The sequence below is a fragment of the Callorhinus ursinus genome, unplaced genomic scaffold (genome assembly GCF_003265705.2).
Source record: "Callorhinus ursinus isolate GAN/ISIS: 27379988/994484 unplaced genomic scaffold, GSC_fseal_2.0 scaffold9, whole genome shotgun sequence".
Taxonomy (NCBI): Eukaryota; Metazoa; Chordata; class Mammalia; order Carnivora; family Otariidae; genus Callorhinus; species Callorhinus ursinus.
The window spans coordinates 33,674,515-33,686,601 of NW_027397071.1; the positions used below are offsets into that span (position 1 = coordinate 33,674,515).

Genomic DNA, 12,087 nt, shown 5'->3' on the forward strand with positions numbered 1-12,087 from the left:
CAATCTTATAATTTATTCTTTTTAAAAATGAATAGAAATTTGATATTCTAAGATTTTAACAATTTCAATCTTCAGTTCAGCTTTGAATTAGCAATATCCTGTGACTGCCATAATAAAGTGTACATAATAAAAAGTAGTCTTTTAAACCTTTGTTAGATTTCAACTTGATGAAACCTATGCCTTTGAAAATATAAAAGCAAAAAGGCATTAATATTGTTTATTATATTAAAATGAAAGCAATAGTTTTTAAATTTTAAATTTAGTTTTTAAATTAATAAAGCAATATAAAATATATTTTTCCAACAGTTATTAAAACATGTAGATTCATAGTTTTGAATTCCAGACTCTTCATATAGGTACACATAAATTTTGAATAAATATTATTTAGGGTTTTTTACATGTTTTATTAACTTCCATTTAAAATGTTAACCTGTTAGAATATTTGACTCGGTTCAAAGAGAATAAAACATAGCAAGTTTTTTAATAGAAACTTCCATTTTTATAAAATGTATATTAAAAAGATTATTTCAAATATGTATTCATAACACATAATGCCTTTATCTCGAGAATTATTCCTCATATTATATTCTACTCATAATGTAGCATATTTTTTAAAAAAAGCCAATCTGCTCAAACAGATGTCGAAACAATTTAATACATACACATTTACTCAACATATATACAAATGAGCAGAGGATATTATATCATAATTAATATTTTTTATTATTCATCCAAGAATATTTGATAGAAATTTCTCTGATAACTTACAAAGAATGTCAGGGTTATTTTAAATGGAAAAACATCGCCAATTAACTTCCTTGTCATAAACATCCCCAATATAATACCAATAACACTTTTACAATAGTAACTTAATTAACTTGTCAACAAAACATTTTCTTTGCAATGGATTCAAATTTTACTACTTTAAAAAACACTCAATAGTCTACCTCCAAATTTAAGACAAAACAAGCAGAACTTACCCTAGCTGTGCCTTTCCAATAACCTCACAGAAGTTATGCACTCTGTGACAGTTACTGTTCCTCACGTAACAATTTTCCTGGAATGAATTCTCTAGTAACCCTTACCTCTCTGTGAAGGGAGGTGTGATCTTCGAGGGAAAAGGGTAATGAACCATAGTATCAGATTCCATTTTCTGGTGCCGATCATAGTTAGCACCAACAATGATAAGAAATCTTTTTTTATCATATGATTTAAGACAATGAAGTTGGCAGTACAAGATGCCTATCAATAATTCTACCGAAAAGGAGCATTTGTATACTTTTGTAAAAACATACCAACATAATCCTATTGAAGTGTAATTGCTGTTGCTAATATTCTTACCCTGGTATGAAAATGCTCTGCATAAATGTAGCATAAACTTGTTAAGATAATACATGACCATGCTGAGAGGTTAATACTTATATAAAAGCCCATGCCAGTACCATAAATCTCTTTATTAGACAACAGTTTCCTTACTTAGAGGGTCATTCTGTGTAACTAACAATCTGATTTTTCACATTAGTAAAGCTTAGCTAATAAAACAGTAAGTCTACAACAATGAATTTCATTAAGAAACAAAGCTTCTTAAAATAGCAAATAAGTATTTTTACTTGTCATATCATTCCTTGGTAAACTAAGGGAGAGAAATGAACTATTACATCTCTTTTCAAGGATGCATTAAAGGATAACCTTTCTTTTTTTTCCAACAAGCAAATTCTGAAATAACATTTTTATACTATAATGTAAAAATACAAATAAAAAGGTTCATTTTTATGATAACAATATAATATCTTATCCTTAAATTTCCTGGCACAATTATGCATATGATGTGAAAAATTTTGCTCACTGAAAAGAACCAAATGTTCCTAAAGGTTTTTAACCCTGATTACCAAAACACCTGATCGGAAAACTCTCAAGTATTTCTGAGTATCTGGCTTATAATTTCTGAGAAATTTAGCTGACACAGTGTTCATAAATATAATTCCATTTTTTAATTAAGTACTATCTATCTTGCCTGCATTCATTTTTTTCCAAGTTACTCAGCAATTTTCTAAACCATTTAATATTAGATCTTTACTGGTGGTTTCCCTGTTTTTAAGTGTCACTGCATTAATCGGTCTGTTATTACAAGTAAAAGTCATTAATCCAAAGTGATCATTTTTGATTTTAGAAAAGAGCAAATGCAACTCACCTACTTTGATCTATTAATTAAATGTAAAGGAATGTAATTTACTATTTACTGTTCAGTGATCGCTTTATAATATTTTACATAATCTGGAAAATTTTCTAAAAAATCTGATCTCTCTTTTAACAATTATTCGATATTTAAACAAGACACAGTTTTACAGTCATCCAGAGCTTTGACCGATCATAAAACTAGTTAGCATCTCAAAATGAGTCTGATTCATTATCTTCATTACTTTTCAAGTTATCTTTACTAATTAAGTAAAGGTAAAAAGCCCATTTGTAATCTGTGAATACAGGAAATGATAAATACTTGGACATTTAGTATATTAAATTTCACTATAATTTGGCTAATCCCAAATGCTTTATTTTCCTTAGAACAATTTTTCTCAAACAAAAATAAAAAATGTTAAAAAATATAATTTTCAAAAAAGCAATACCAATTGATACTGCCTTGATTATTTTAATCTCATATACAAGCTCCCTCTGCAGGTAATAACAAGGGTTAGCAAAAATATCTGAAACATGTAGGCAGTTGCCTGGTAAAGATGCAGGTCACCATTGTATGAAAATACTATTATCTAGAGTCTCCTCCTTACCAATTACCTGATTAAAATAACTGCTTCTGAAAATTTGTGGTTCAACATGATTATTCTTGTCCTTCAGCTTGGTTAAGAATGCAGCTTGACCAGGCAGGATATACAAACTTTTCAAAGTCACCCAAGAGCCCCTCTTACAAAGTGTATTTCAAGGAAAAGAAAACATTACTTTGCTTACACAGCACCAGCCTGAAATGACAGACCACCCAAAACAAAGCTGTTCAACCTGTTTATCTGATGCATCTTCTGATCCCAAAGTAAACAATCAAAGGTGATACTTTAGGATTGACTTACAGTGAAAGATAAAAGATAAATTTTAAATAAATGCAGTCACTACTACATTTTCTTCTTAGAATTTAGAAAAATTCTGAAACTTAAATCTGGAAGTATTTACTTCTGAACAATAAATTTATTTTCATTAATTCAGTATGAAAAGAAAAAGAAAAACTGGTTTGATGTGCAAAACACCCTTTACCCCTCCAACGTATTTTTTTCGGAATCTGTTTTAGATTTGTGTTTGCACACTCTCCTCTTCACCATATTCCTTTCTCTGTGAATACAGATATAAGGTACATCTCTGACAAAGGGGCAGGGGGACAAAAGGCAAAGTTAAGAATATTTTCAAAGTCTTAGGGGGCAATGTGTTACCAAAAATTATTACTGGACAATTTGATGTCCCCTGATTTTTCCTTTCAAACTACGTATGCACCACCTTATAGCATATAAGCAGTGACTAGAAATTTGAGGCATTCAATTTGACTTACCCATAAATGAACTGAGAGGCTTTTATTATAAAGTGCTTTTTTTAAACTAAGATCCTTAATTAAACACATGTAAATTATAAAAGATATGCTCACTTTCATGCTAAGCATACAAAAATACCAATACAGAAGTACCAGTTAAATTTCTTTTCTACTTAAACAAAGAAAACGAGGTTAAGGGGAAAGGCAACTTGTAATAAGCAGCATTTTAGTGAGTTTTTCACTTTAGAGAAAAATAAAATTTTGTTTCACTTATATCTTTAAATATTCAGGCTGTAGGCCTAGTTTAAAACCAATGATATATGAAAAGTGACCTCCATGAAGGCTATGGGTATCACAGCATTTACAGCAGAAAAAACAAAGGTGGGGGGAGACATCTCTATTACTCAAAAGGACAGAAACAGTTAAATGTCCTTAGTAAAAATGAAATGTCTAGGACATCAAAATTTTAGTATAATTTTTATTTGTTGATGGATATGAAGCAAAATGAAACGTTTCAGAATTACATCCACCTTTTTTTAAATGTAAGACAAGATACATAAAGTACATCAATTCTTCATTTAATACATTAAGGCTTTGTCAAATTCCATAAAAATATGCACAATCACTGGGATACAAATGCATAGGCTTACAACAACACCAAAATTCATGTTTCCCAAACTCTCCTGAACATTAACCCCAGGAAGACCAGGACTCTTAAGAATTAAAACGTACCATAAGCATCTCGAGATTAAGAACACAAAGAGTGGAGAAAATACTGTATAAAAACATGTTTTCTGTAAGTTCTAATAAACACAGTACTAGCCAGTGAAAAAATGGTAGGCTTTTAAGGCAAAGGAATAAAATTTCTGTATGGAAAGTGCCAATGGAATCAAGAAATAATAATTCCAAATAGAAATACTTTGTTTCAAAGTAAAAAAAAAAAAAAAGAACAGGAAAAATCATTTTCGACATGATTTTCTATGTAAATTGTAGTTGAGAACTGATTAAGTTAATATAATCTATATAAAACAGAAATCTATCAACTAAAGACCTTTTCTAAAATCTTGTAATGATTCCCTCATTATATGGAGAACTATTGTCACAGTATTCTAAGAAAAATGATTAAAATTAGAATTTACTTTATAAACAAGAAAGAACTCTCTTTTGCTTTCTTTATAGACACTATTTACTGTCCTCTACAATAGAAAGTATTAGTCAAAAGCAAGGTCACTTAGCCCACCCCCAGCAGCCAAGAACCATTTTTGACAATAATTGGGGTTAGATTATTTTGTCATCTAAATCCAGGGCAATAATCTGTTTGAGGCATGGGCTGATGTAAAAATACCTACAAGATGATGCAAAGCATGGGTAGTACAAGCATTTCGTGATCCAAAAGTAGTAAATACCTTTGAGAACAAAACAGAGATTAACCAAGTCATAGCATTTTCAAAATCGGTTTAAAAAGTTATCTTAATCATACATATTTTACATTTTAAGCTTATATTTGCAGTAATTTTTAGCCAGTAACAGTCATAAATATTGATACATACAAAAGAACGGGATATAAATTCCATGCTTATATATGTACGTGTGTATATATTTATTTGATCAAGAAAAGAGTTAAAGAGTATTACCTAATAATTGAAAGAGCAAAACTAACCCATTTTATTTTATGAGGAACTTCATGGTGCATTTTTCACCACACATTTTTCACTACAATGGCTAAAGATTTTATTATTCATCTAGAAATAGATTTATCCAGTTTTGTTCTAACAAAATAATAAGCCTTTGAAAAGACCTAAGTCTGAAGTTAACCATCTTTCCAACTTCTTCCATCTCTCATGGCCAAGAACTAATAGTTCGTTTTTATCTTCTTTTTTCTACTATCAGATTTATTAAAAACAACAGTAACAGCAACAACAAAAAAAACCCCACACATTTTTGAAGTTACTTAATGCATCTTAAACAGAATTAAGTCATTATTTCAGGATGTTAACTTCTGCGTAACCTGCCTGCTTTTTAATATCTCTATTTTTATAAAAATATTGAATCTGTCCTTACAAAGTCTCCCAAAGTTTTTTCTTTCTTAGCTTTAAGTAGGCTTCTTTTAAGGCAACTAATTTCAATACTGAAATTCAGAGATTAAGGTGTAATCCCTGTGTGTGAATTTTAATGTTTATAACGTACTCCTCACAGATTAGAAAAATCAATGACAAGACCAACAGGGGCCCGTTTTGCTCAGCATAGGTTTTCTTGTCAGGTAGTGATTAATGCTGTACTCTGTAGAGGGAGACATTACATCCGGGCTAAAACAGACCTAAATTTTACCCTCAGGCAGAAATCTGATTTAAACATCTCTATTTAAAGTGACATTTGTCCTCCCTTTTCAACTGGTTTCCCCAGAAATTCCAGGAAGTTGACTTCATGACCTAAAAACAGCTGGGTGGCTGCGAGCAGCAGTTGTGGCCTGTTCTTGCACTTCGGTAAATCTGGGTGCCAGAATGAATCAAGGTGGTAATAAAACAGGTGCCCAGCTATCCGCTATGATGAATCCCATGCCACCTTATTGCTACAAGAATTTAAGATTTAAAATTCTTTATAATTCTAGAGTCAGTAATAAAAATTTCTAAAATGTGTTTCTGTTGCTGATAATAACCTCGCTATCCATACTGATGGGCCAGATTTCTTTTGATGCCTAAAATTACATCTGATATTTCATGACACTCATCTGAAATATCAGCTGATCACAAATTCTAGAAATCCAGAAAAGCAACAACAAAAAGCAAATCTCTAAAACAAACAAGAATATGCAAGTGGAAATAGTTTCTTGGACTTAATGTAACAGCTTCCATAAAAACAAAAACGGAAAACAAAAAGAAAAAAGTTCACATAACAAAATTACCAAGTAAACAAGACATATGCATATTAAAACAGACACCAATATCCTTACACTGTGAAACATGGTAATTTTTGATATTATTAAGCAATTTAGACATTGCTGGCAAGTTCCTACTAACCAAGGTAATCTAATTTCTGTTGCTTTTCAATGTAAATTGATTTTTTTTTTCTTTTAGCCGTTCTGGTAATTGAACAAATTTATGCAACTGTGATGGGATATTACTTACCACCACAGAATGTCATAAAATTTTCTATGAAGACAAACTATATTACTTCATAAAACTGCATTTTTGTTGTAATTAAACAAATTGTATTTAAACTTGCTCTGTGCTTCAAAGCAATCAATAGTATTTTGCTGTAAGCTGCACTTTACTTGCAGGTGTTAAGCGCTAGGCTCCTTCACTCGATCTACCTTTTTCAAAGATAATTTTTATTGGCAATATATGGAATGTTATTTTCTTCTTCAGAAATAACTTTTAAAAAATCATTGTATAAGAATATATTAGAAAATATCTGCAAATTATTGCCTACTTTAGTCTATCAGATAAATGACATAAAAAGATTTTTAAGTATTTTTGGTTAAGACCTTTTATGACACAGTGACCCACTTAAAAAAAATCTACTTATGTCAAAAGAGCATAAAGAGATTTTCATTGTTTATAATATACACATTACAAAACCTATAAAGTCAAAATACCACATTGACAGTCCTGAATAAAATTTAGGAACTACCCCCAGTTATATAGTTTCTCCTTTCAAAGTTATTCACACTTAGGTCAAGAAAAATGTCATCATTTTAGGATTCTAATTCCCTAATTCCAATCATTAACTATCTTTATGTTAAACAACCCATTTCTTAAGAGTTTTTCTTAAAGCATTAAAAAAAAATCACTACTTGACCAATCTTGAGTTGCAAAAAGATTTCAGAGAACAGTCTCAATTTTTCTGATAACATCAAGTCTAATTACAGTAATCGGGGTGATTAAATACTTTTCAACCTTTCAACCTTCAATCAAGAATTATTTGAAGAGATGAATATTTAGGTGGGGCTATAGACTAATTAGTGTTATGTAAGAGAGAAGTTAACTAAGCTATGATTTTAATCTATCTTTAAAATAGAAATGTTTTAATCTTTCTTAAAAATAGTTACAAAACAGTTATCTATTTAGGTAATATATGAACTAACATTTAAACAAATTACCTTAAGAACTGATATGACCAAAACATAAACAGGATTTCAAGGCCTTTTCAGGTCTAGGAGCTAAAGTTGCTATTTTTAACACTTGATCTAAACCATCAATTTGCAAAATTTTTTAGTTTAGTATTTTTGCAAATAATTTGATGAATCTTTCTTCATAATCATGCACTTTATTTCTAGAATTTATTAGCTTGAAAATAATTCCACTTTAATTTTACATGCACCTTTTCCACAGAAAAGCAGACAGTTGTCAAATATGTACCTCTCCAAGACTCAAAATCAGATACAGTGGACATGAAGAGGCCAAGTACACAGTCTTTGAGGAGACTTTTCGTAAAAATAGCAAACGTGAATTCTTCAATTACTGAATTCTTCAAATTTCCAAGAATGTTCATTCCTAATCTAAATACAGTTAATCTGCTCTCTTAAATATCAGCAATTGGGCAAGTGGTATGGATTCTTATTAAAATGAGAACACTTTCTCTCAGGTAGGTATAGTGTGTGTAGCCCATACCTAAATTGTAATTCTCTCTTCATCTCATACTACATCTGTCAATAAACTAAGCGTGATTTGAGTTATTTATTCACAAGTTAGGTCAAATAAATATTTTGATAGAAAATACAGCAATAAACATTTTATTACTATACTATGGTGTACAGATTTCCAGTTACCTCTTGACCTTCCCAACTTCCCAATCTTAGCTCACATATCCTATATTACTTAAGACATTAAAATATTATGTTAGATTTTTTAATAAAACACAGCTTCAATAATGATCAAATAAAGATCTAACCTTAAGTAAACCTTGGTTTTAAAGCTTTCCTCTTGCTTATTTTAAGAAAGGAAACGCCCAGAAGCTTGGTGTTAACGTTTCTGCTGATTGTGAAAATTGCAGCAATAAAAACTCCAACTGCTTGTCTTAAAATTAAGACTTGTAGTACTACTCTATGGGAGATCCGTATATTTAATATTAGTTTTTATAACATTTGGAAGTTTTGTTGTCTGCTTTGATGTTAGTCTATTAATAAAGCAGAGTCAAAAGCCTGAAAAATTTTTATTTATTGGAAATTCTCAAGTCAAAACCAGAAGTAATTGGTTTGTTCTACTCCACATGACTTAGTATTCTGACTTCTCCAACTACCTGCTCCCAGAGCTATCTGCATTTCTAAATTCATTTTCTGTTGCCAACACATAGTTACCCACAATGATTGAAAATGGCAGCTGAAGTGCTTCTACAACACATTAATTTTTCTCTAAGTAGTCCAATTTTGTCATTGAAATGTTGAAAAATCTTTTCACTGCATTTTACACCTTCAGAGATTTGCTGAATTCAGGATCACCATCATATAAAATGAGGAACAATGTTTTCAAGACAATTTTTAGATTATCACTAATAGCTCTAAAGGATAATGTTTTCTTTATAGCACTCTGCATTTAAAGCAGACTAGTTAACAGCAACTTAAGAGCAATAATAGTAATTACATAAACGTGTGCATTTTTACCTCAAAAGTACTTCTTAGACAATTGAAGGGACCAGATAAATAAACTATCAGAAAATGATTTCAAGGGCATGATATACAATTTAAATGGCGCTAAAAAAAAATCTCTTAATCTGAACAAAGTATCTTACTAAACTAAAAACCAAAAAGGCAATTAATGTAATGATATTTTTCCCTCCCAAATTGTTCAGTAGAGTTAATTTTCAGTATTAGAATAAAAAACAAGGAGGTCCGAACATTAGTTAAAAAAAAAAGTCCACTTCTAATGAAAGAATATAAACTCATGTTCAAAATCAACTAACCATCAAAGGTAAAAGTATAAAAAATATGGGCAACAAAACCTCCTCTGAGGTTCATTTTCATCTTAAAACTAGGCTTTAGGAAATCTTGAGCTAAATAAGTAAAACCAACAGTTCCGCAGAAGTTGATGAAAAAAGTTCTCCCTTGACCCATCTGCTTGCCATAAATGACCCAAATGACCCATGTACTTGTTCTTGTTTCTTCACTCATGGATATTGAGTTGTTAAAAGAAATTCAAAGAACTTATCTCTCTGCAAATGTAAAAAAAGCATTAACAAATATGCTATAAATATTAGGAAAAATAAACCAACTGTAAGCTGAATTCTCCAGTTTACAGTGTTTGATAAAATACAAAACTTTTGAGACAAAATCAGTATTCAAAAAGAATTACTACTAAATAGAATTCACAAATAATCTGAGTATCACCTAGAAACTTTTTTCAAATTTACACTTGCGGAAGTTACATTAACAAAGTTCATATTGAGGTTTTAATATTCAAACCCTCCATTGATTTTCCCCTTAATTTAGCAAGTGTATTAAAAATAAGTTTCCTAGGCATAAAAATGAATGTCCCTTTATCACAAGATTTCTATTGTTTTATAGACTAATTAAAAGGCTTTCTTCCCCATTTTACTAATATAACAAAGTGTAGGCCCTAGAAAAGTATTAAGTTAGAAGGAAAAGCTTTCTCACTCTCTTCCACTGAAGGGACCCCAAAAGACAGGCAACAGTGACTATCATTAAATAAAAGGTCACCTTTTTTCTAGGAACAAACCATTTATCAATAGAAAATAATTGTCTTGCCATTTGCAAGGGCTCCACAGCAATAGACAATGTTTTTCGCTCACATAATTACAAAACAGTGAAAGTTCAGAAACACAGCCTGAATCCACCTCCCTATTTTTACCCTTTACAATTCTCATTGCCCTTTGGGCCTCTACTTGGAAGCAAATGGAAGACAGGCTGAAGTTTTCTCAATTGAGCTGAAGCTAAGAAACCTTTGATATGCTAATAGTCCCCTTCAAACGGTAAGAATTCACACTTGCATTAATTCAAACAATTTGTGCAGAATGATGTGAAATGGCACCTCTTTTAGAGGCAAGCAACAAAAGGAGAGAATCGGAATGTGTGAAGGAACTAAACAACAGAACATTTGTTCTGCAGTATTCTCTCTATCATGCATAAATTTCCTGGAGAGTGGAGAGAGGGACAACAAAAAGTTCCACAACACACCTGAACAGAAGTAGATTTGCTTATATAAAGTTTTCCAAATATCATAAACATACTGAATTTAAAGTTACCAAGTTACCTTTTACTTGGGTCAAGAGTCCCATAACAATGTGGAATGTTGTTAAAGACACTACAGAAACTATTCTATTTTTCTGCCGTGGACGCCTATTGCCTCCTAGTACCCAACTTTTTAAGGTCTGCCCAAGATCAAACTTGATTTAGTAAGAGACATCCCAAAGGAAATTATTTACCAAACGGATGTGACTTTTCTTCATTGTGCAACTCGAGTTGAGCAAAGAGCAAACTCGGTGGGGCCCGTTCCAGATACAAACACTGACAGGGAAATGAATGAACCAACAGCGTCCGTTAAATCTATGCCTCTGGAAAGGGGAAGAGAGAAGTACACACACTGTAAAGGCGGCAGGAGAAAATTTAAGAATTGGGACGGGGGCGGGGAGGAGAGTGCCTTAGAACCCGGCCTTTGTAACGGGAACCATCTGGTCGGTGGTTGCGGCTCAGACGCTCCCAGGCTGCTTGAAGGAGCTGCTCAGCAGCCTGACACCTTTCAAGAAACAGGAGGAAAACATTTCCTCGGTCTGAATGCAAGGCAACACAGTTTGCATCAGGAAGATCGTATTGAGAGGGCCCGGGAAGGGGGAAAGGATGGGGGGGGAGGAGTCCGTAGGAGACCAGGAAAGAAGCCGCACCGCAGGACTTTTTCCCTCCAACTAGGTTTTTAGAGGGCGGAATGAAGAGAGAAGATATATATATATACATGTATGTATATATACATATATATACACGTATATATATATATGAAAGACATACGTTCCTTAGCCTTTAGCCTCCGATCAGCGACACTTTGGGCACACAGTAAAGCTGCCAGCGATTTTCCCTACCCCAAGCCCCGCAGTTTGGCGAAAGGAAAAACTTTACTGATCCCAAGTGAAGGAGTCCTGCAAGCGTGCCTCCCCACTGCTAGGACGCTTTTGTCGCTTCGCCCGCCCTCGACTCTCTACCGGAGGGGTCGGGTCGCCCCAGCCAATCAAGGAGCCTAGGCTCGGTTAGCCCGGGGGGGGGGGGTCTCCCCTTTCCTCGCGCTCCTCCCACGCCTTTTCCTCCCCGCGGATCCCCACCCGGCACCGCCGTCCTACAAACCAGGCTTCCCGAGGTTCCCAACCCCACAGCCACCCCAGGAGCCCACGGTCGATAACTTCTCCCGCAGGCCCAGCGCGGCCCGCTGCTGCCCTCTCACTGCGGGTCCGGGAGGCTCTCTGCCCTCCCCAGGGCCCGCCGGGTGCCGGGCCCCGCCACCCGTCCGCCCGCCCACCCCGCGGGGCCGCCCCTAATCGTTGCCAGCCCCCGCGCCGGCCTGGCCACATCTGGCTGCGCTTTGCTGTCATCCTCGCCTCTCCACACCACCTAACCACCAACA

At 33.5% G+C, this 12,087-nt stretch overlaps 1 protein-coding gene across 14 annotated transcripts in view; it reads right to left on the reverse strand.

Annotated features, from left to right (window-relative positions):
- ADGRL2 (adhesion G protein-coupled receptor L2) overlaps window positions 1-12,087 on the reverse strand; it is a 216,158-nt gene that overhangs the window by 172,234 nt on the left and 31,837 nt on the right. Inside the window, exon 1 of one of the 14 annotated variants that reach the window (XM_073896434.1) lies at window positions 10,904-11,030. The exons of the other annotated variants lie outside the window; for them this stretch is intronic. The gene's annotated coding sequence lies outside the window, so the exon portion shown is untranslated. Of the gene's footprint in view, window positions 1-10,903; window positions 11,031-12,087 lie in introns of those variants that run through there. 14 annotated transcript variants of the gene reach the window in all.